We start from the raw sequence: 24,363 nt of genomic DNA on the forward strand, positions 1-24,363 counted from the left end.
CGCCTGGTCTCACTAGCGTTATGCTCCCATGACCCATCACATAGTAGTAATCTCCATGAAATGCACAGATCTTGACGTCAGATAAGGATCAGAAAACATTGGTATCGAGGAAGAAACGACATTCTTCTGTCTCCCTTCCATTTCAATCGCTTCCGTTTTCAATCTGGTGCCTTTAATTCTGATCTCCATCGCCACCTTTGCAGAGACAGAAGCAAGCACCGTGGCAATCACAAAGCCAATACCCCCCGAAACAACACAACACAATTATTCAGGAACGCCTCTGGATCCTCCTTCCGTTCTACTATACGGCTATACCCCGAGCTGCGGCGGCGTGGCTACCGGAGAGTCGCGTGGTGAGCTGCGCCGGCGCGTGCGCCAGCGTGTGGGTGAACTGGGTGTAGCTGAGCCCATGCCCGAACGGGTGGATCGTCGGCCCCGTGTAGAACCGGTACGTCCGCAGGCTGCTCTAAGGATCTCATCGCAACGACTCCTCTTAACCATGTATAAAATCTTATAATATATAGGTACTAATTTTACTTACAAAACGAAAGTAAATTCAATAACATATTTTTAATTTAATATGTCTGATAATTATCGAGGAACAATGTAGATTTAGCAATATATTTATAGATATATGATAATTATTGAGGAACAATGTAGATTAAAAAACAATATATTTATTTTTTTTCTCACCCATGACAAATATTTCTTAGGTAACATTCTAAAATTCTAACACCTAAATTAAAAGAAAAATATGACTATATGGGTACAAAGTACAAGAAGTGGGGAAAGGAAACTAGAGTGTGCTGTGTGCAGCGTGTGTAAGGCACACATCGTGAACTCACGATTAGAGTGTGTTGTGTGCAGCGTGACTCCTCGTCTCCTCTCTACCCGAGGGTCGTGGGGAAAGGAAACTAGGAAAGAAATGTTGATGTTATCTTTTTGCGCCGCCTGACCAGTTCTATGTCCCTCTTCTCATTAGTTTGCTAATGTCTAATGGACTATATGACCTAATGGACTATATGACCTGGAGTTTATATACCTGGGCTTGGACCCCTCCTTCGCTTGGGTCCTCGGCTGTCGCACCTCGTGCCCTACCTCTAGGACTGGCACTGTACGTCCGCCCCGGGTACCCGCGCGCCGGGTTGGCGCGCATCGCCATGTTCGTCATCGGCACCTTCTGCAAGTAGTCTTGCCGGCGCTGGGTCGGCAACGGGAGCGAGGCGAGTGCTCCTATTTTCGTCGGGAGAAGAAAAGAATAGATTGGAGCTGACGTGTGGCCTGTGGGGCCTAGGTGGAAGTGATAGAGAGGAAGGTAGAACTGTGCCAAACACTTTGGTGAATCACATATATACAGTGGAGCTGCTCCACGGTGGATCCAGTTGAATCTCGGATCCAAATTCACTTTTTGCACGAGTGGAGCTCTCATAAACAAACCCTAGATGCTTCATATTTATGGTAGTCACAGCAGTTGTCCAGTGGGCCAAGATCGTATTTGATACGTCACCCTGTGTATATGCCACGAACATGACTTTATATACATACCCTAGCGCTTCTTCCTTGTTTACTTCTTGATAGCAAACATAAATATGCGCACACTTGTGAGCATTTTTAAACAAAATTTCATCAAACATATGCTAGAAAATGAATAGAGAGAAAAACATGTAATTTAATATAAACTAGTAAATGTGCCTGTGCATTGTAATGGAACCTAATATACATAGGAATCAGACTCCATATTATTGCTAGACACGAGTTGTTCTAACTCGTATGAACACGGGTCATAAGTTTAGGTCACATGTAAAACATAGAGGGCTTGATCCAATATATCTTGGAATCGAATTATATATCGATCGTCGCTAGATGCGAATTGTTCTCGCTCATATATGAGCTGGGGTCATGAGTTCAGGTCACATAGAAGACATGGATGGAGGATGTGAGCATAGTTTAGGAAGTAAAAAAAACAAGACGTAAGAAACTCTCCACTATGCGAGTAGTTAGATTGTTAGGAGGAGGTGGAGTATAGATAAGCGTTGAATAACAACGTGAGTACCAGACTAGACCGGGTGGCTGCATGTGCGAGGTATTAATTTGAATTAGGCTCATGGTGGCCAGTGTGTGTTTGACTCGAGTTTAGGTGAGGGATGGGTGTTAGTCATATATTGTTGAGAGTGGGTTAGATCAGTGCATAAAAAATCTGTACCATCACCTCTAGGACGAATGGATAGGATAAGAGTAATGTACCAAAGAAATTACAATTTAATATTTGGTAGACAAAAGATTATAGTTAGACATTGATGCACATGAAACATGAAGATTTTGGTAAACGCATAACTTTTTTTCTCTCCCAACGTACACGAACCAAAAAAAAGTTGTGACGACAAACACAAAGTATCGAAAAGATGGAACGGCACATCCTAGCAAACTCTTCCTGAAGGGTCTGCGCAGGCGTCGCGTGGTGGTTTTTGCACAGGTTGTCGTGCTTGCAGAGCAATCCCAGCCTCTGCATGTCCTGCGCTTGCACGACCGCCTCCTTCACGCACGGCGTGTCCTCGACGACAGTGACCGTGCACCGGACGGTGAAGCAGTCGTCCTTGAGGAACCGGGACCGCTCCAGCTCCTCCACGCTGACGAATCGCGGACTGCCCCAGGCTCTCTCACCGGAGAAGGTGCCCGAGACGCCGTACGACGACGACGCGGCCGCCGCACCAGCGTGATACCCTGGTGATTATGCACCAGAGCGAGTCAACTCAGCGTGGACGGCGGTCCCGAGCTCCCGGCGGCGGCGTCACTCCGCCAGAGGTACAGCGAGACGAAGCCGGCGTCATTCTTGCTTTGGTCGTTGAGACAGCAATGTTGGAACCGGTGGTGACCACCGAGTTCACGATCTCGAAGCTGGCTTATAGCCGACCCGACTCGTTACCACGAGCATACACTCCCACAGGTCTCAGGTCACCACCGGTTCCAACAAGCAACGGAGTCTCCAGACGTGGCCTCCTGCTTGAAGGCTTGAACGCAGATGACTCTATGTTGCTGTCGTTTGCCGTGATGCGTCGCCTTGAGCCACGAGTAGCCCTCGACCTTGAGCATGTGTGGTCCCGGTGCCAACCACCGTGGCGGCGACGGTGGACACGGAGATCTCCGGAGGCAACGTGCGGCAACAGCGACATCGCCGTAAAGACTTCTTAACAAACTACGGTGAAGATCCATTGATGCCACGAGACTTTGGTTTGGAAAGATTTATATTTATTTATATATATCGGCAAATACCAACTCATACTCCACAACGGACGAAACCAAGAAACCTCTTACGGTTACAGGGACGAAAAAAAAATTGTCTAGGACTTTTAGAAGCGCGTAAAATTTACTTAATTTGTACTTTTATCTTTTTCCCTATTCAACATTACTCAAGATCGAAGCGATCTATTTAGATTAGGATTTCTAACTATTCAGGTTACCTCAAGAACGTGTGTTCAAGCTGTGGGTCCTGTTCGCTTATCTTATAATCCGTATTTTTTGGCTTATCTTTTCAACCGGAATAATATTTTTCTCTCACAACAAATCAGCCGGAACAGTGTTTCAGCTTATTTTTTCAGCGAAGCGAACGGGCCATAGCATATAAAACATGAGAGTTGTATTATACATTTACGGAGTTAGTTAAGATAGACGAGGAAAAAAAAGAAATTTTGGCTTTTAATATTAGATATATAGATAAATATTTTTGTTAGTCCGAATTATTAAATAATAACTAAGAGTCTAGTCCGTGCGAGAGGACGGACTAGTTAGGGTTAGGGGGTGTTTGATTCGAGCTACTAAACTTTAGTAGCTACTAAACGGTTTAGTCACTTTTAGTAACTTCAGAGTTACTAGAGAGGACTAAAGCCCTTTTAGTAGCTTTTAGTCATAGCGTTTGGTTAAAAAGTTACTAAAGTGACTAAAAGCTACTAAATTTAGTAACTACTAGACGAATCAAAAAGGCCTTTAGTTAGTAATAGTAAGATTGTTGTCTCAGACTCTTTCTTTAGCAGTCTAGCACAAGTAGCCAAACTAACGAGGGCACTCTCTTTGGATGATACAGACTAGCAGTCTGTTCGCTTGCTCGTAAATGATCGTAAATTTCCAGCCAGGAACAGTGTTTTTCTCTCACACCAAACCAGCCAGTAATAAATAATCCACGATACGATACGGCCTCCCGAACAAGCTGCTAGGATAGCAGGCGCGCTGACGGTGGAGCGCGTCAACAGCGCAGCGAACAGCGGAGCTTGGAGAAACGTTTGTAAACTGTGCGTTAAACAGAGGTGCGAACTGTAAAAGCATGTGAACAGAAACCGCGAGAAAAGTTCGGCAAGCGTGGACAGCAACGCGTTTCTGAACAGTGAAACAGGAACAGGAACAGGAACAGGAACAGGAAAAAAGCTAATGGGTTTTTAGGGGGAAGTGATACAAACCCAGTATATAAATAAATAAACAAACAAAAGAGAAACGCGTTGTACTACTTTACTCTATTGCCTTTAGGACTCATTTGCCAAACAATGCTGGATTCTCTGGAAGGCATCTAGCGCACGTCATCGGTCTTCCTGCGCACGCCATTATTGATGGCCGCGCTCGGCTGTGGGTGATCTACTAGGGCGTGGTTGGTTTGAGGATTTATTCTGTTCGCGTGATTGTTTCTATGGTTTATAAATCGACTGATACTGTTTTATTATAAGAGAAAAACACTGTATCATGACTCAAACGAACCGGGTGAAAGAGAGTCTGGCTCATTCCTACCCGCCAGGCTGAGCTATGACAGGCTATGTATATGCAAGACCCTCAAGTTTAGTTGACTGAATAAATAGATACAAAATCAACAGAGCCCTTGTTTGGTCGCTTGTTTGTTTGGACATGGCGCGCGCTCGCACGAGCCAGGCCCGAAAGAAACGCAACCCAGCAACCGCGTTTCCACTTTCCAGCGAGCCTACCTCGACGTCGCCTGGTGCATGCGGCTGCCCTGGCCGGAGCAGCAAAGCAGCTTACCAATCACGCATGGTTCCTGCATGCGATAGGCCACGTACGAGTAGAAGCAGCGTACCAATCACGCCCGCCTCAGGAACAATCAAAATATCAAATAGCACATGACTCGTATTTTTCCTGTGTCATCATGCAAGGTCATCATGAGAAGACCGAAAAGAAGGTCGATGGGGAAATTAATTACTACTGCAAAAGACGCGTTCCGACTCCCTACAGGTCCTGCACGTTGAGGTCCTGCACGCCTGAGGGTCCTTTCTCTGTTCGGGAATAGCCTTTCAGGCGCCATCCCTAGCAGCATAGGAAACCTCACAGGGCTCGCACTTTTTGGCCTAGGCAACAACAGCCTCTCGGGGGAGATCCCACCGGGGCTGCTGCACAACATGCGCAGCCTTCAGAGCGTTTCTCTCGAAACGAACCAGTTGAGTGGCCACATACCACCATGTCTGTTCAACAACACGCCTTCCCTGCGGTACATCGACATGATAAACAACAGCCTGTCGGGTCCCATACCACACGGTGTGGGTTCCTTGCCCATGCTTGAGTACTTGAACCTGAATCACAACCAGCTTGGCGGCACGGTGCCCCCGGCCATCTACAACATGTCGAGGATGCGAGCTATTGCACTCTACGATAACAATCTCAGTGGTGTGATTCCGAGCAACGGCAGTTTCATCCTTCCGATGCTGGAGTGGCTTGACCTCAGCTGGAACAACTTCGCAGGCCGGGTTCCGCTAGGGCTTGCAGCATGCCAACAACACCTTGGTTGGCTCAGCTCCCACGCCTCACCTATCTGTCATTGGGTGCAAACTACTTGGTTGGCTCTGTTCCATCTGTTATTGCCAATCTCTCCCAGCTTACTGCGCTGCAGCTTGCTTCAAGTCAGCTGACTGGCCCAATTCCAAGCTCTCTTGGGAATTTATCTCAACTGTCTTTCCTGAATTTGCAAATGAATCAGCTGTCTGGCTCAGTGCCACCAACACTTGGGAACATCCCAGCTCTGCGATGTCTACCTCTGACGGACAATAATTTAGAGGGGAATCTAACCGACTTGCTGTCCTCCCTTTCCAACTGTAGGAAACTCCAGATCCTTGACATATCTGATAACTCCTTCGCCGGGGGATTCCCAGACCTCGTGGGAAACCTGTCTACAAAGTTATATCGCTTTACGGCAGGTTACAACAAGTTAACAGGCAGGCTTCCATCGACACTGTCAAACTTAAGTAGCCTTGAAAGTATAGGACTCTCCGGTAACCTGCTCACAGGGCCAATCCCAGAGTCTATCGTAGTGATGCAAAATCTAGCATTCATTGATGTCTCAAGCAATCACTTGTCAGGCCATATCCCAGCAGAAATCGGTACACTCAAAAGCCTACAGCAATTCTTTCTCCAAGGAAACAAATTCTTAGGCTCTGTACCGGATAGCATTGGCAATCTTAGCTGGCTAGAACACATCAACTTCTCCCAGAACCAGTTGGGTTCAACAATACCGGCAAGCCTTTTTAGCCTTGAGAAGGTTATCGAGCTAGATCTTTCTCATAACTTCTTTACAGGTGAATTACCCGGTGATGTAGGTGGGTTAAAACAAGTGGGTACAGTGGACCTGTCTTCCAATTTTTTGCGTGGAAGCATCCCAGAATCGTTTGGACAACCTAGGATGCTCACTAACCTAAATCTGTCACACAACTCGTTCGAAAACTCTATCCCAGACTCGTTTCAAGAGCTTACTAGCCTACAAGCGTTAGATCTCTCCTCAAATAATCTCTCTGGCACCATTCCCATGTTCTTTGCTAACTTCACATTCTTAACAACTCTGAATCTCTCCTTTAATAAGCTAGAAGGCAGGATACCAGAGAGAGGTATATTCTCAAATATCACTATCCAATCTTTGATTGGGAATGCTGGGCTATGTGACGCTCCACGCCTCGGATTTTTGCCATGTCGTTGTTGTAACACGGCCTCGGCGGGTGGCGAAGGCCTCCGACGGCGAGGTGTCGCCAAGGCGTCTTCGACCGTCTTAGGGCAAAGATCTGGCGCTGACTAAAGGAACTTTTCTGGCTATGCTCGTAGGGCGCTGCACGAGGCTCAGCGAGCTTGTCGCGGATTCCGCCCGGGCCAGGCACAGACATCTCCGACCGCTCAGGCGGACGCCGCCCCGCTTTGGCTGACGGGCGTCTCCGGCGATGAGGGCGGAGGCCGCCCTACCCCTGAACTAATCAAACAAACAATCTTGCCTAAGTGTGTACAGGTACCTAAGCGCAGGCGCCCGTGGTCCGCGCGAGCGCGCCAACATGGTCTCCGCCGGTCCGGTCGGAGACCCGCCAAGGCAACGGCGCGCCCCTGAAGACGGAGGCCAGCGTCGGGAACCCAGGCCTCTGGGCCGAAGACCGAGGCACGGTGGGCCGCCCGCCTATGGAGGCCCATTACTTGAAGACGGTGTGGCGAGATTGCCCCGCGGACGAGATACCGGTGGCGGAATATTCCAGGAATGTACTGTAGCAGTTGAGGGGCATTGTAATAAATCCTGTCAAGAGGTAGTTGGGTCCTATAAATAGGGAACACTTATAACAGTGTGGGGGGTTGGATGATGAATGAATGAAACCCTAGTTCTGTGTGCCGTTCCCTTACACGCCCGTTTGTTGCGCCTGTTTCCCGAACCTCCGCCTGAAGGCATTGCCCGGCGGACGGAGGTCACCACCTCCTCCACTCTGTCTGAGACCGCTAGTCTCAACAGTCGTCATGAAAAGTCTCACACGAATATTAGGCGCTTCTTGAAATATGTAATCCTTGCTGCGGCCGTAGCATTTGGGTCTACTCTGCTTTGTGTTTGCCATCAGGAGCTTCGATGCGGAGTGTCGTGTGCTTCGCATGGCTCGGCACGGCAACCTGATAAGGGTACTAAACACCTGCTCCAACCTGGACTTCAGAGCGCTCGTGCTCCAGTACATGCCCAATGGTAGCTTAGAGAAGATCCTACACTCTGAAGTTAGAAGGAACTTGGGGTTCCTTAAAAGGTTGGAGATCATGCTTGATGTGTCCATGGCAATGGACTATCTTCACCATGAGCATTACGAGGTCGTCCTGCACTGTGACTTGAAGCCTAGCAATGTGCTGCTTGACAGCGACATGACGGCACACGTGGCAGACTTTGGAATTGCAAAGTTGCTATTGGGTGAGGACAAGTCAATGACTACTGCTAGCATGCCTGGAACACTTGGGTACATGGCACCAGGTACTACCACTTGTATGCTGTTTTGCTATAACTATATCTTTGATCGTATATACTCATTCGGTTGATTAATCGTGCTAACTTCTTGTTATCTGAATTTATTGAGCTATCAGAGTATGGATCATTTGGAAAGGCATCCCGCAACAGCGATGTGTTCAGCTTTGGAATCATACTTCTTGAAGTATTCACTGGAAAGAGACCCACACATCCCATGTTCGTTGGGGATCTGAGCATCAGGCAGTGGGTTCACCAAGCCTTTCCATCAGAGATTTTCCATGTTCTGGACGAACAGATCCTCCAAGAAGCTTCCTCTTCTGCCCCCGACCTGAAGCACTTACTACCACCAATATTTGTGTTGGGTTTGCTCTGCTCAAGTGACTCACCTGACCAAAGGTTATCGATGAGCGATGTTGTGGTGGCACTGAAGAAAATAAAAAAGGATTACACCAAGTCTGCATCAGCGACAGAGCTGTGTGCTGCCCAGTGACGTGTCTATTCTCTTCGTTCCCTTCTGCAGCTGCAGCGAAGTCTTGCTACATTTTGCCTACTTTTTCCTTAGTCTGCCAACCTGTTTGTTTGTTCCTGTTGTGAATTTTGTTAATGCTTCTTTCGTATTTGAGATTAGTTTGCATACTGTGAAATGCAGAGTTAACTGGTTTGCTGTTGTAGCTGAAACCTTGATCATAATAAGTTGCGAGATTCTGCCTATCTGAATCCAATAATGTACTTGTGAGTTGTAAGGAAAACAGTATTGTCATCAGATTCCCATCGGGGTCTAGTGGAAACTCGAAAATACAAATGAGAAGAGGCATTGCAGCAACTCGGGTGCAAATGAACACCTCGGTGGCTGTGTTTTTTTCTGCATTTCAGAGTTCGGACAACGGTTTGACACACATAATCAATTATAATTTTGAATCATTTAATTGCTACTATAGATCTGGAAGAGTTCAACATTAAATTCGAAATTAGAAGTGAGAATGCCTGAATGGGAAGACGGGGATTAGTTACTGAATTAGTATTACCAGCGTCAGTGCGTCACAGCGTGCGGCCTCAGGCTCTGGCTCTACCGCTCTGGGCTCTGCGCCTCTGCCTGCCCTGATGCGCATGGGCCGCATTAGGTACAAGCGTGCAAGGCACGTTTACTAATCTAACATGGACATCTCGCCAGATTTCCCTGAAACATCGGAGAGAGACGATAATCGACAAAGAAGACTTTAGTCTTGTCTTCAAACTAAATTGTTGCATGAACAATAGAAACTGAATTTTGGTAGAGTCACCAGAACCCAAATCCATGGGCTTGAAGATATTCAGACCTGAGCAGCAGAGATTTTCTTGCAAAGCTGAAGCTTTGCGCGCCAAAATCAGTGGGCAGTTGGGCCAAGAGCCCAAGACAAATGGAAGAAGAGCACATGGTTTTGGTCTTTTGGACACTTAGACGAAAGAAACCAGTGTTCAGGAATGCACAGCTGATCCCTATGCCATTTTCTCAGAATCAAGCTCAGATGACCATTTTTTAGCTGAGGCTTTTATACAGAGAGATAACAGCTTGTATTCTTTGCTCACATGAAAGATTCGAGGGCCTGATCTCACTAGCGTTATGCTCCCATGACCCATCACATAGTAGTAATCTCCATGAAATGCACTAATCTTGACATCAGAAAACATTGTGGAATTTGTTTAGATAAAGATCAGAAAACATTGGTATCAAGGAAGAAACGACATTCTTCTGTCTTCCTTCCATTTCAATCGTTTCTGTTTTCAATCCATCAATTTTCAGTAATCCGGTGCCTTCTACATCTCCATCTCCACCTTTGCAGAGACAGAAGCAAGCGCACCGTGGCAATCACAAGCCAATACCCCACCCGCAACAACACAACACGATTATTCAGGAACGCCTCTGGATCCTCCTTCCGTTCTATACCCCGAGCTGCTCGACGCCGAGCGTGACCGAGTGCGTGAGCTCGCCGATCATCAGCCTGTGCTCGCCGACGGGGATCCGCCGCACGCCGTTCCGGTCCGCGACGCTGAGCTGGTCGCACACGTCGATGCCCATCTCCACGCGCGCCACGCCGCCCGCGGGCACGTGCACCTTCTCGAACGCCACCAGCTGCCGCGCGGGCGCGTCCGCGCCGGGGACACCGGCGGCGGACGAGGACGAGGGCGCCGCGTGGTACACGAGCACGGCGTGCGCGCCGTCGCGGTCGCCGACGTTCCTCACGTCCACTTGCACGGGGACCGTCAGCCCCTCGCACCGCGCGTGCGCCACCCGCACGGCGCGGGCGGGGCGTGTGCGCGTCGCGTTCAGGAGGGAGGCGGTGGTGGCGGCGCGGTCTCCGGAGAGCCGCACGGTGAGCTCCGCCGGCGCATGCGCGAGCGAGTGCGTGAACTGGGTGTAGCTGAGCCCGTGCCCGAACGGGTGGATCGTCGGCCCCGTGTAGAACCGGTACGTCCGCCCCGGGTACCCGCGCGCCGGGTTGGCGCGCATCGCCATGTTCGTCATCGGCACCTTCTGCAGGTAGTCTTGAGGGTACCATGTCACCGGCAGCTTCCCGCCTGCAACCAATTTTTTGAATTGAAAAAATTGACGAATTCAGTCAGTCGGACTCTGTTTTCATCTTGTGCAGAAAAAAATTGATCTTTTGACGCCGACCGGCCACTGTAATAGTAATACACACACCTGGGTTATGCTGTCCAAAGATGACGTCGGCGATGGCCTGGCCGCCGGCCTGGCCAGGGTATCCCGCCCAAAGGATCCCGTCGATCCTCGGGTCGTTCTTCGCGAACGCGATGTCGATGGGCCCGCCGGACATGAGCACGAGGATGACGGGGCTCTTGGCCGCCTTGGCGACGGCGGAGATGAGCTCGGCCTGTCGCCGAGGGAGGAGAAGGCTGGTGCGGTCGAGGCCCTCGGCCTCCACCTTCTGATCGAGCCCAGCAACGACGACGGTGGCGTCGGCTTGGCGCGCCGCGTCCACCGCCGCGGCGATGGGCTGGTTCTTCCCCCGGTACGCGACGTCGGTGCACCCGGCCTGGTGCACCGTCCGGGCGACGTACCCAGCGACGCCCTGCAGCGGCGTGGTGTACCGGCATGGCTTGCCGGCGTAGTTCCCGATCATGGCGACGGTGGCGTCGGCGTGCGGGCCGACGACGGCGACGACGCGGTGCGCGGCGGGGCGGAGCGGGAGGACGTCCCTATGCTTTCCACGCTGGTTCTTCAGCAGCACGACGCCCTGGCGCGCGGCGTCGAGTGCCAGGTCCTGGTGCGCGCGCGTGCACACGTCGGGCGGGCCCAGGTGCCCGAACGGCCCGGACGCCGGGTCGCCGTCGAACATGCCGAGCCGCATCTGCACCGTGACGGTGTTGACCAGCGCGGCGTCGACGTCGGCGTCGGAGACCTTCCGCCCGTCGACGGCGGACTCGGTGTAGAGCGCGAGGAAGGGGCCACAGTCGAGGTCGAGCCCGGCCCGGAGCGTGGCGGCGACGGCGTCCTCGGCGGTGCGGGTGTAGTGCTGGTCCCGGAAGAAGACGTCGACGGAGTCGCAGTCGGAGACGATGTACCCGTCCAGCCGCCACTTCCCCCTGATCGTCCCCCGCAGGAACGCCGCGTCGGCGCAGGTCGGCACGCCGTTGACCTGGTTGTAGGAGCACATGACGCTGGCGGCGCGGCCCTCGGCGACGCAGGCGCGGAAGGGGACGTTGAAGGTGTCCTCCAGGTCCTGCGCGCCCACCACGGCGTTGAAGTGGAACCGGTCCGTGCCGCCCCAGCTGTCCAGGTCGTACGCCGTGAAGTGCTTGCAGCAGGCGGCGAGCTTCAGCCGGTTGTGGTGGGCGTTCGGGCCGGCGGCGTAGGGCTGCTGGAGGCCGCGCACGTAGGCGGCGGCGTAGCGCGCGGACACTGCGGGGTCCTCGCCGGGGTTCTCCTGCCCGCGGCCCCACCGAAGATGTTCACGTTCGGGGACCAGAAGGTGAACCCCGCTCGACCGCCGTTGTACATGGCGCGCGCCTCTTCCGACACCGCCTGCAGTCGCACCGATCAATGCACGTATAATGAATGATTGGTAAAAGTAGGAGTATTTCTCCTCCCTTTCTGGGAGGTCAGCGTTGAGTTCATGGCCATGGACCATGTTCGTCTGTTCGCTCGGTCACGTTTACTTATCAGCCATGACTTATCAGCTAACGAATAGTATTATTTTTATATCAATTCAGGTAAAAGTACTTTCAGTCATACCTTGCCAGCCAAAGAAGCCCAAACGAAAAGGGTGTGCACAGCTGCCGAGGCAAGATGGCCTGACATCTCCGCCTGGCGGTCTGGCCAATCACGTGGCTTCAAGTGGCTCCTGTTCTTGGTTGCCCAGCACTGTGCAGTCACGCGACCGCTAGAATTACTTTATTATTAGTGTTATATGATTTCATTAGCTACATGATATATAATTTTTGATATATTGACTTTAGTGATATATTGTATATATATGAATTTTGATATAAGAAAAAAGACTGATTTTAGTGATATGTGGAAAGATACTAACTTTGGTGATATAAATTTTGATATTTTGACTTTAGTGATATATTGTATATATATGAATTTTGATATGTGGAAAAAGACTGACTTCAGTGATGTTATGCATACATATTAGAGAGTTATAAATTTGTATTGTTATATATATATATATATATATATATATATATATATATATATATATATATATATATATATATATATATATATTTGCTATACATATTAGAGAGTTTTAAATTTATATTGTTATATATATATATATTTGTTATATATATCACTTGCCAATAAATATTTCTAGAAAATAAGAAATCAAAGTTATGCTTTGGAGACTTGAATTTCGAGAGTAGTTATTCAATTAATTTTAAGCATATGACTCGATCCATTTTATAGATATATGATTTTTATTTTTTATAGATATATCTAGTGGTGTAAAAGCTAGATGGCTGCCCTGAGAGACAACATGGATGAAGAAATGATGGATATTATCAACATCGGCACTCAATTTACCGATGGTGACCAGTAGGATATAGATGACGGGAGTCAATACCTGGCTCTTGAAAATAATCAAGAAAATATTGTGCAAGAAAATACTGGCGAGGTATATATATTTATATATATATTTGAATATTATATATATATATATTTGAATATCTATCATCTATTATGTATACACATAATATTTATTTATTCTTTTTTTATACGTAGCCCTCTAGATCGACGACCACAACGGCGAAAAGCAAAAATATTCGAGGCCCGAAAAAGCAATTGGAGGGGCGCTACATAATATCGGAATTCAATATCGAGACAAGCGAACCACTTGGTCCACATGCAAGGAAATTCGTGCAACACTGTGGATACCTTGTAAGGGACAGACTTCCGATCAGTGCCCGTGAATGAAAGCAAAAGATCAATGAGCCTCATGTTAGTTTTGTCTCTGATCTTGATAAGAATTTAATTTGGGATGATATCCTTCAATATTTCACATTGCAAGCGGATGATTATGATGATATCAACGATGATGAATTGAAGGAGCTAGTTCGAAAGTGGGCTATGAAGAAGATGGCCACACAACTCCAGACTTGGAAGAAATCCCTATACACGAAATACGTCAAGAAGAACCTAACGCCTAATTTCAATACTAGGGGCCCGCTCGCGAAGTTGAGGCCCTACTGGAATGATTTTGTACAGTACAAGACATTGAAAGAGGGTGAGGAACGGGTGAGAAGGAACCAAGAGAATGCCCGACAGAAGGTATACCACCATGGCATGTGATCAGGTGGCTATGCGACTGCCATTTCCAAGTGGAAAAAAATGGAAACGGACATTCTTGCCAAGGGTATCACACCAGAATCACTCAATTGGCCTAAACGCGCGAAAAATGGTTTTTCGCTCATGGGGGAAGACTGGACCTAGAGACCGGGAAGCTGGTTCATGGCCCAAAACTCGAAAGAGCAACACAAAAATTTTCTTATGCTCTACAAGCTAAAGCTATTGGTGCGTTCAGGCCCAATAGAGAGAAGGATGAACTGATGTATGCCATCGGGACTGCTGAACATAGTGGCCGAACGAGAGGTTTATGATGGAATATTTCTTGGGAGCATAGTTTCCCTAACGACAGAGATACCTACAGAAGCCGACAGAGAAGGAAGGATGAGAAAGCAGCGCGGATCAGTAGGTTGGAGGAATATGTTCGTGAGTCACGGGTGACGTTGCTTCAAGCACAGGAGCGCGAAAAAGACATGCAAGCTAGAATGCAGGACGAAATCATAAAGCAAGTGCAAATAGCAATGAGTGCCCAACGGCAGGCATCAGATCCAAGAATCAACATTAATATTAGCCCCCTGATCAGTTGAAAAGCAGCTGCGCTTCCACGGAGTTGCCAAATCAAGATGATGTAATGCTACGTTTTCCCGTGGATGACATCACTGCACCGTTTACATCATGTGAGCTACATATTTCAAAAGGGAATGAAACAATCATGGTGGCTCTCGGTGTTTTTTCTCCTCCAGATCCTACAAAGACACCAAGAATCCATGAGGCAATAATACCACCTGGATATGTTAGCATCTCAGTGGATAGAGTTAACAAAGGTTTTAGTGATCTGGCTCTTGACATTCCATGAGGTGATGGAGAGAAGACTCTAGGAGAAGCAGAAAAGACATTCATACTATGGCACAAGCGCTACATCATTATTCCCGGGGTCTCTAGTCCACCGCCGCTTCCTCAACTGACAGACAATAGGTGCGGACAAAAGTGAACGAAACAATTTTTTCACTAATTTTCTATTGACATGCATAATTAATAATAACAATTTCTTATACCTAATTATTCTTTTTTGTACTCACACAGCAGGGCCTCCGTCAACCTAAGTCCAATTATTCAATCTCCAGATCATCATAGTGCTCCGGGCAATGATTATGCAACGCCGCTACCGCTGCCACCTCCAAGGAGGTCTCCAACGCCTCCAAGGAGGTCTCCACCACCGCCACCTCCAAGGAGGTCTCCAACGGCTTCCCCACCTCCCTTGATGACCAAGAAGCAGCCAGCTCCTAAGAGGTCCTCCCCGCAAACGAAGCCGTTGGCTCACCAGTCGGCAAAGAAGAAAGCCTCCTTTAATCCAGTTATTCTCCAAAAACTGTCTTAAGAGAAAAGTGAAAAGGAATTAAATGTTGCAGTACAAAAATATGTGAACAGTTTCTTCAAAAAAGTAAGAAAGCAACGAGAAACGAGGGAGAACCCAGAGAAACCGTACTTCTACCTACCTCCAGATCTTCTAAGAAAGAAGGTGGACCAGAAAAAGCGGGAATCTTAAAAGACCCTGCCAAAATCGGACTACGACCGCTCTCTCACCAAGTCATTTGAGGCGGCACAAAAAAAGACTAGAGTAGGGAAAGGTGTTGCACAACTCGGACAACAATCGCAACAATCAGTCCCCCCCTCTTGTCATTCGTAATGAATATGGTTCAAACTTAGACTTACTGGACGTCGATTTTGAGTACCTGGTTCGGTTTTACGAGGATACTAGTTTGGACCTTGCCCAAATGCTCGCTGAAGGACCATCTGCTCCGAAAGTGGATCCTTGGAAGAAATTTGAACATGGAAAGAGTCTATACAACCCTGAGGCCTTAGGTGAACTGGGTACGCAAATATACCTGCTAAACAAGTGGTACATGGCGGCGTGTGAATGGGGAGAGAACTTTGTTTCTGTCAGAGTTAGAAACCAACATTACTTCCATGGCGATAACGTTATATATGTCGAGTTTTTAGAATTACACCAACTATGCCACCTGGACTCTCTCGACAAAAGTCTCATTAGCTGCTATTGTCTGTAAGTGTGATTATTTTCTACTATTAAAGTGCATATATATAAAGCTACATATATATATATATATAAATTATATATCCTCACACTATATTTTTATATATGTAGATATGAGATGATAGAACTAAGAAAGAGAAAGGATAACGATGTTGGTTTCGTTGATCCAAATGTCGTATTCAAACACCCTAATCCCCCGCCTCAATGGAAAGCTGAACTCAAGAAAAATCTTATGAGGTTCTTAGTGAACCAACAAAACAAGGACATACTCTTCCCCTACAACTTCAAGTGTGTTAAATAATTAATGTCGATCATATGGACATTTGTTCAATTATTTGCTTACTAGCTAAGCTATCTCCCATATATATATATATGTTGACTCTAGTTAATATCGATCATATTTGTGTATAAAAACATATGCTGCAATCACTGGATATTGATGGTCATCGATATGGCTAATAGTCGGTTGAGCATCTTAGACTCGTTAAGAAAAGAGCAAACAGAATACCAAGACATGATAGATATTATCCAAGGGTAATTTGGTCTCTCTAGCAACTATATATACCCTAATCTCTTAACTGCAATAATTATTAAAGGCCAAATTAATTTTTTATTTTATTGGACGTAGTGTTTGGAAAAGTTTCATTGAGGAACACCACATGAAACATTGCAAAGCGCCACTGGATGTAATCGCACACAAAGTAAGTACTAGCTACATTTATATATATATATATATATATATATATATATATATATATATAATTCAATTAACACCATGCATGTTTTTAATTCACCGGATCTTTTTTCTCGTAAAAGTGGGTTCTGAGGTAAGAACAGGGAAACAACTACTGCGGATACTATGTTTGCGAGTTCATCATGGCGTACTCAAAAAGAACTCCTGAAGAGATCCTCAAAGTACGTTATATAAATATATTCATATATTCATAATTTCTTTTATTGCTCATATATATAAGTAATCACTTGACCAACACACACACATATATATATTAATACTTTTCCTTTAACTTTTATTGAAGACTCTATGGTTGAAGGAAAAAGTCATACGATGTGACCAACTGAAAGCAATTCAAGAGATCGTAGCAGGATTTCTTAATGACCAGGTCCTAAACCCCGCCGGCGAGTTCTATAATGACATGAACGAAACATGGAAGCCAAACCAGATGGAGTGAATTTATTATCCCAAGGATATGATAGAATATACAATGCAAGCTTTATTTGTAATATATATATATATATATACATATTATATGTACATAAAATAACGTACAATATATGTATATGCATGTAATATATACATTAGTTTCATACTTTAGTTTGTACAAAATGTTTGAACATTATAAACGTGTAGAATACGTATATTATTGCAGCGTAGAATGCGTATTCGAAGACCTATTCGAAAACCAAAATGAATCATCAATTGAAAATGGAAACAAAAAAAGAAAAAAAGAAAACTTTTAGTCCCGGTTGGTAATAGGGCCGGCCCACGTTGCCAGGCCGGGAGGCCTCTTTAGTCCCGGGCGAGAAACCAGGACTAAAGGAGGAACTCTTTAGTCCCGGATTCGTGCTCCCGGTTGGGAAACCGGGACTGAAGGGGTTTCCCAACCGGGAGTACAGCTTGTTTCTGTACTAGTGCACATGCGCCTCGCTATCGACGGGAACGTTGTCTACCACATAAAGCACAACGCCATTAAATTATAGAATAAATCTAGAAAAATACGAACACCCGTGCCAAATCAAGGACTTGAACCCGGGTGGATAGGTTCCACCACAAGGGACCTAACCAACTGAGCTAGGCTCAGTTCGTCTAGATTCATAATATTTACTATGTATCCAGACATAACATATATCTAGATGCATAGCAAAAGTTATGAATTCAGAAAAGGCAAAGCTTCTTATAATTTGGAACCGATGGAGTAGAAGATAATACACACCGGAGAGAAATGTTTGATGACAGAAGGCCAGTACTACAAGAGTGTGGTTTGCTGTTATTGTTACAAGCATATACAAATACAATGTGGTTTGTTGTTCACATATCACCTACATAACAAATAACACACTTATTCAGAAGAAGGGTACGAACGCACAATCTGGTCCTGCAAACGAAACACACCAATGCCAGCCACAAATCACTTATTCAAGCACACTAATAAGTTCGAGGTCCAGAACAAAGGTGCGCAAGATTATACATACACTACTCCCAGTGATTTGTATAAGAAGTGGTTTCAAGGCATAGCTAACTAATGCCCGATGACAATAATATATGATGAAACAACACAAGGGAATTAAAACAATAGTGTGTGATCAGCATCAAAGTGGGGGGTGCTGGTGGACCGAAGATGAGAGCACACAATAACGAACCAACTGTGCACTGTAGGGAAATAAAATTGTTATTGTTACTGAGGTGCAGAAGGGTAGGTCGGAGAGGTAGAATTGGGGAAGGAAGGAGGAAGCACTAGCACGTAGGGATGAAAACAGATCGGATACGAACGGATATCACTCATATTATATTTGTTTTCATATTTCTGTTCGGATTCGGATTCGGACACGGATAGCGTTCGGATACATATACGAATACGGATTGACTCGGTTACGGATACGAATAATGAGTATTGAATACGGTATGAATCGGATTCGGAGAAGGTCGGATACAAATATCTATTCGGATATTGAGTAAAAGCAGCATATATATATATATATATATATATATATATATATATATATATATATATATATATATATATATATATATATATATATATATATATATATATATATATATATATATATATCATACGTGCGCAAACCATTACACCACTTTATGAGTCCATAATCCATCTAGATTAAGCGAAAAGACTAAAGAGTAAAGCAACAAATAAGATAAAGATACAGATACATCATACATCAAACATCATACAAGCACCAATCTTCGCGGCATGAGTAGAAATAGCCAAGCTCATGGCTTCATGGGTCTCATGGAGTCATGGTCATGGATTCAAGATCTACAATCCTTATATAGGCCATTTTTTCATTTGAGAAAGTTTGAACAAAATGTAGTTCAAATTTAACAAGTGTGTGACATAGTTTTAGAAAGTCTATATGAGATTCAAGAATTTGTGACTAGTGTTTGATAAAACTTTCTCAAATGGGAAAATGAGCTATGTAACAATTGTAGATCTTGCTGAGATGATCAAACTTGGTATTCAGAGTTTTTTCATCTGAGGTCATTTAGTGTCTCATTTGAGCAAGTTTGACCAAGTCAAATTTGGTCAAATGAAAAAACAACACTTTGACTCTAGTATTATGAACTCTAAATAACATCAAATTGAAAAGTTTTGAGTACCAAGTTTGTTAAAATCATCAAGATCTACAATTGTTGTTTTGGTCAACTTTCCATTTGAGATAGTTTGGATGGTTCAAATTTGTGATTTTTAAATTTCTATGCCTACAAACTAGTTTTCGGAACCCTAGATTGTCTCAAATTGAAAAGTTTTGAATACCAAGTTTGTTCAGCTCATCAAGATCTACAATACTTATATAGGACATTTTTTCATTTGAGAAAGTTTGAACAAAATGTAGTTCAAATTTCACAAGTGTGTGACATAGTTTTAGAAAGTCTATGAAATTCAAGAATTTGTGACTAGTGTTTGATAAAACTTTCTCAAATGGGAAAATGAGCTATGTAACAATTGTAGATCTTGCTAAGATGATCAAACTTTGTATTCAGAGGTTTTTCATCTGAGGTCATTTAGTGTCTCATTTGAGCAAGTTTGACCAAGTCAAATTTGGTCAAATGAAAAAACAACACTTTGACTCTAGTATTATGAACTCTAAATGACTTCAAATTGAAAAGTTTTAAATACCAAGTTTGTTCAACTCATCAAGATCTACAATTAGTGTTTTGGTCAACTTTCCATTTTAGATAGTTTGGACGGTTCAAATTTGTGATTTTTAAATTTCAACGCCTACAAACTAGTTTTCGGAACCCTAGATTGTCTCAAATTGAAAAGTTTTGAATACCAAGTTTGTTCAGCTCATCAAGATCTACAATCCTTATATAGTCCATTTTTTCATTTGAGAAAGTTTGAACAAAATATAGTTCAAATTTCACAAGTGTGTGACATAGTTTTAGAAAGTCTATATGGGATTTAAGAATTTGTGACTAGTGTTTGATAAAACTTTCTCAAATGGGAAAATGATCTATGTAACAATTGTAGATCTTGCTGAGATGATCAAACTTCATATTCTGAGTTTTTTCATCTGAGGTCATTTAGTGTCTCATTTGAGCAAGTTTGACCAAGTCAAATTTGGTCAAATGAAAAAACAACACTTTGACTCTAGTATTATGAACTCTAAATGACTTCAAATTGAAAAGTTTTGAATACCAAGTTTGTTCAACTCCTCAAGATCTACAATTGTTGTTTTGGTCAACTTTCCATTTGAGATAGTTTGGATGGTTCAAATTTGTGATTTTTAAATTTCAACGCCTACAAACTAGTTTTCGGAACCCTAGATTGTCTCAAATTGAAAAGTTTTGAATACCAAGTTTGTTCAGCTCATCAAGATCAACAATCCTTATATTGGCCATTTTTTCATTTGAGAAAGTTTGAATAATATCCGGATAATATCCGTTTGAATAATATCCGGATATATCTGATACTTAACCGGATTATCCGATATCCGCCGGATATCGATGATATTACATTCGTATTTGATATCCGCCTAAGATATCCGTTTTATTATCCGTATCCAAAAAAAATTATGGATATCCGAGTAACTATCCAGATAAGTGTTCATATTTGTTCGGTCGAACGAACGGTCGAATAAATATCCGTACCGTTTTCATCCATACTAGCACGGGAGTAGGAGGTAGGAGGAATGATTAACAGAATTCAGTTATGGGATTACAGAGTACCCCTCTCTCTCTAGCGGCTCCACATTGGGCCTGTGACGAGCGTGTTGGGCCTTCGCATCCTGACAGCACGGGACTCGCGGCCTGCTCCGGTTTCTTCAGTAGTAGTGGAATGTGCCGGACAGGGAACAGTGTTGACATGAGGTCGACCTGGACGGCTTCTACCAAAGATCTTGAAGTCGGGTGTGGGGCTCTCAGCAAATAGACCTCCTGGCTTGAAATATTCCAGCACGTACAGATGGTAGTCGATCATCTTGCCTCCCCCAATCGGTACCCCGCCCTGCTGCTTCTTGATGACGAACCCCTTGTCGTCCATTTCCACATTCACCTCGTACTGGATCGAGAGCTGGCCAACGGAGACAAGGTTCATCCGTGAGTCGGGAGCAAGCAGTACGCCGTCGAGCTTGATCTTATCGATGCTCAAGTAGCCAGATGTTTTGACCGCGATAGACCCACTAATCCCTCCGAAACGCCGCGTCGGTGGCTCGGTATGATCCTTTAGACCCTCGGGGTAGGAAATTAGAATCTTTTCATCCCATGTCGTGTGGAAGGATGCACCCGAGTCCAGTAGAAATTCGTCCCGGCGTGCTGCGTTTGTCGACGAAGCAGGAAAGGCTCCAGCGGGAAGATGGTACCCAGTCGGGTCCGTAGTCCTGCAGACACATATACATATATCACAAACTTATCAAGAACACATTCCTTATATATCTTTGAGATATAGTGCAGCAGGTACATACGCATCAAATCGTGATAGCCCAAACAATCGCTTGTAATGCTCTTGATGAGATAATTCTTGGAGATAAGGCCCCAATGTTTCTTCTTCTTTACAGATTGTGCTCATCCATGTTTTAAACTGGACCCAGAACACAGCTATTAGACTGCTAAAATCCACAGGTTCCACAGGCAAGATTGTTACTCCTGCCCCCAAGCCTGTATACGGTTGCAATATGCAAGCTGCAATGCACAATATGGAAACAATCCACCATATGCAATCTACAATAATCCACAATCCAGTAATTTCAAAGCAAATAGAGATTTATAATGAAATGAATATTTTGTACAATGCAGTAGTTAAGTTCGTACCAAATCTTGACAAGCCAAACAAGCCTGTGTGCGATCGAGACGATAATTGTCTAGAATTTTGTCCTCCTCTTTTCTCATCATCTTCATTTTCCCCTTTGCCATTTATTTCTCCAATCTCCTTGATGTCATCTTCATCATTATCATCCATTTCTTCAATCTCTTTTTCGTCCCCGCCCTCCCCCTCCTCATTTATTTCGTTAATATCTCCTCTGGCGGCTCCACTTCCACTGCTTTCTTCCTGGTTTCTAGCTCCGGTCCCTCCTCCTCCCCTACCATCTCTTCCACCACCTCCACGCCCTTCAGCTGTGCTATCACCATCTCCATTACCTCCACCACCTCCATCTGCTCCATCATGGCGATCGCCTCCACTTGCTCCTCCGTCTCTTATATGCTGTGCATATGAAAAAATAGAATCAATAGATTGAAGCCTACTCCACGCACTACTGGATAGATGGATGTAAATCAACACTAAATGTGCTCGCAGGATACTCAAGGTCGTTCGAGAAGAGATGATCGAGGTGTGTGTATATACTCACTTGGCTGACGATGTGTAGAGAATCCAGTATGTACATGCCGTTGCGTAAGCGACCCTTGCCAACGATCTTCCCGGTCTTCTTCTCCTTGACGTGGCAAGACGTCGGCTCAAAGACAGTGGCCAGTCCATGATCACGAGCGAGCTGGGAAACCGACACAACATTCCTTGTGTCGTCCCCAACAACATAGTGGACGCCTGGGAAGTCAAAGCAGTCCGTCTGTACAGACCCGCGCCTGAGTCCAGAACCCATTCGTGGGGCCCCCACTTCATGAGCCTGCCGCCATGCCCGTGCATGCATGCGCGACAGAAATTCATGATCCTGTGGGGCCCCCACTTCAGGAGCCTGCCGCCATGCCCATGCATGCATACGCGACAGAAATTCATGATCCTGTGGTAAAACTAAAATATAAGACCCTACAAGAGGCAATCGAAAGATTTTCTATTGTTTATAAGTACATAAATTACAAGATGGGGAAGATAGTTTCTAAGAGTTTAAAGTAGGTAAAAGCAGAAATAGAGTACAATTACTGTATTGCTCTCGATGTTATCATTACGTATACGCATATGGCAAATTAATGGCATGTAGTATTTAAGGTAAATAAAAGAATAAGCATTATTTGTCATACTAAGGTGCGAAGCATATTGTGAAAGACGAGGGTGTGATTAATTGTTTGCACCAGTCTTAGCATGCATTAAGACTTATGCAGTACAATCCGAAGCAGCATAAACACATGCAATGCGTTGGCTTTTAGTTGTCTTGCACATGCAATCTGTGTTTAGTCGTTTAGTGACATTGTTTGTGGTTGCTCACAGTGTGTCGCATTTTTTATCACCTCCATATGGCTCCATGTATCAATAGAAACATGGAATGTGAGGATATTCCATTTTGTTGGCACCAATGAGCTTGAGTATCTAATAACATAAAATCTGACATACTAGCTAAGGGCGTCCTGAACAAGCAAAAGCAAATCGCCGGCTGATAGAAACTAAAAAAAAGGGAAAAAAATGTGAGCCCCACAGCAAGGCAAGAGTGGGTCTCGGTCAGTAGAGAGAGTAGATTTATAGGGACCTGTGCGAGCTAGGCGAGGAACTTATCGCTAGCTATTTAGTTTTTGAAGTTATCTTTCCTCCACGTAATCAAATAGCTAGCAAAAAGTTGCTTGTTGGGGACGTCCTAATGTAGTATTTGGTCTACTTTTAGCACATCATAGGTTTATATAGGATTCTACGGACAACCAAACAAAGATAAAAAAAAAAACACCTCAAAAGCTTAACTACAGACTAATATAGCCAACCAAATGTATGTATTGTGCATGTGTATAGTTTGTACGTGGATGTCCATACCTGTGGAGGGTTTGTACCGGCACTAGCAGCGCCAGCGCCAGCGCCAGCGCCAGCAGCAGCAGCAGCACCGTCACTAGCAGCGGCAGCTCCTCCATCCTCATCAGCTCCTCCTGCAGCCACAAAGGAAACATATTCGACGCCAGCACCAGCCCCACCACCAACAGCACCAGCACCAGCCGGATAATGGACACCAACCGCGGATCTGCATCATCCCGGCCCACTCGCGCCCAGGTAGCCATCCTGGCCGCACCCGCTCGAAACCGGACGCCTAGGAGCCGCACTTGCGCCCGGTAAGATTCCCAGGGACTAATCCAAACAGGCCCATATATACCACTCTTGGCGGTTTTGGCTTGGGATGATTTGTCTTCCAATTCCGGTGGTTGTGATGACAACACACCAT

General features: G+C 45.3%; 1 long non-coding RNA gene and 2 pseudogenes across 1 annotated transcript; 1 reads left to right on the forward strand and 2 right to left on the reverse strand.

The window, feature by feature from the left end:
* The first annotated feature begins 5,114 nt into the window (after positions 1–5,114).
* On the forward strand, positions 5,115–8,723 carry LOC136489553 (probable LRR receptor-like serine/threonine-protein kinase At3g47570; annotated as a pseudogene).
* Positions 8,724–10,022: 1,299 nt separating this feature from the next.
* On the reverse strand, positions 10,023–12,230 carry LOC136485636 (beta-D-xylosidase 1-like; annotated as a pseudogene).
* An 8,769-nt stretch (positions 12,231–20,999) lies between these two features.
* Positions 21,000–21,857, reverse strand: LOC136487164 (uncharacterized). Its single transcript, XR_010767157.1, has 3 exons — positions 21,739–21,857; positions 21,161–21,654; positions 21,000–21,085 (listed from the first exon to the last, which is right to left on the reverse strand). It is a non-coding gene; the product is annotated as an uncharacterized lncRNA (long non-coding RNA).
* Positions 21,858–24,363: the final 2,506 nt, after the last annotated feature.

Source organism: Miscanthus floridulus, chromosome 10 (assembly GCF_019320115.1).
Source record: "Miscanthus floridulus cultivar M001 chromosome 10, ASM1932011v1, whole genome shotgun sequence".
Taxonomy (NCBI): Eukaryota; Viridiplantae; Streptophyta; class Magnoliopsida; order Poales; family Poaceae; genus Miscanthus; species Miscanthus floridulus.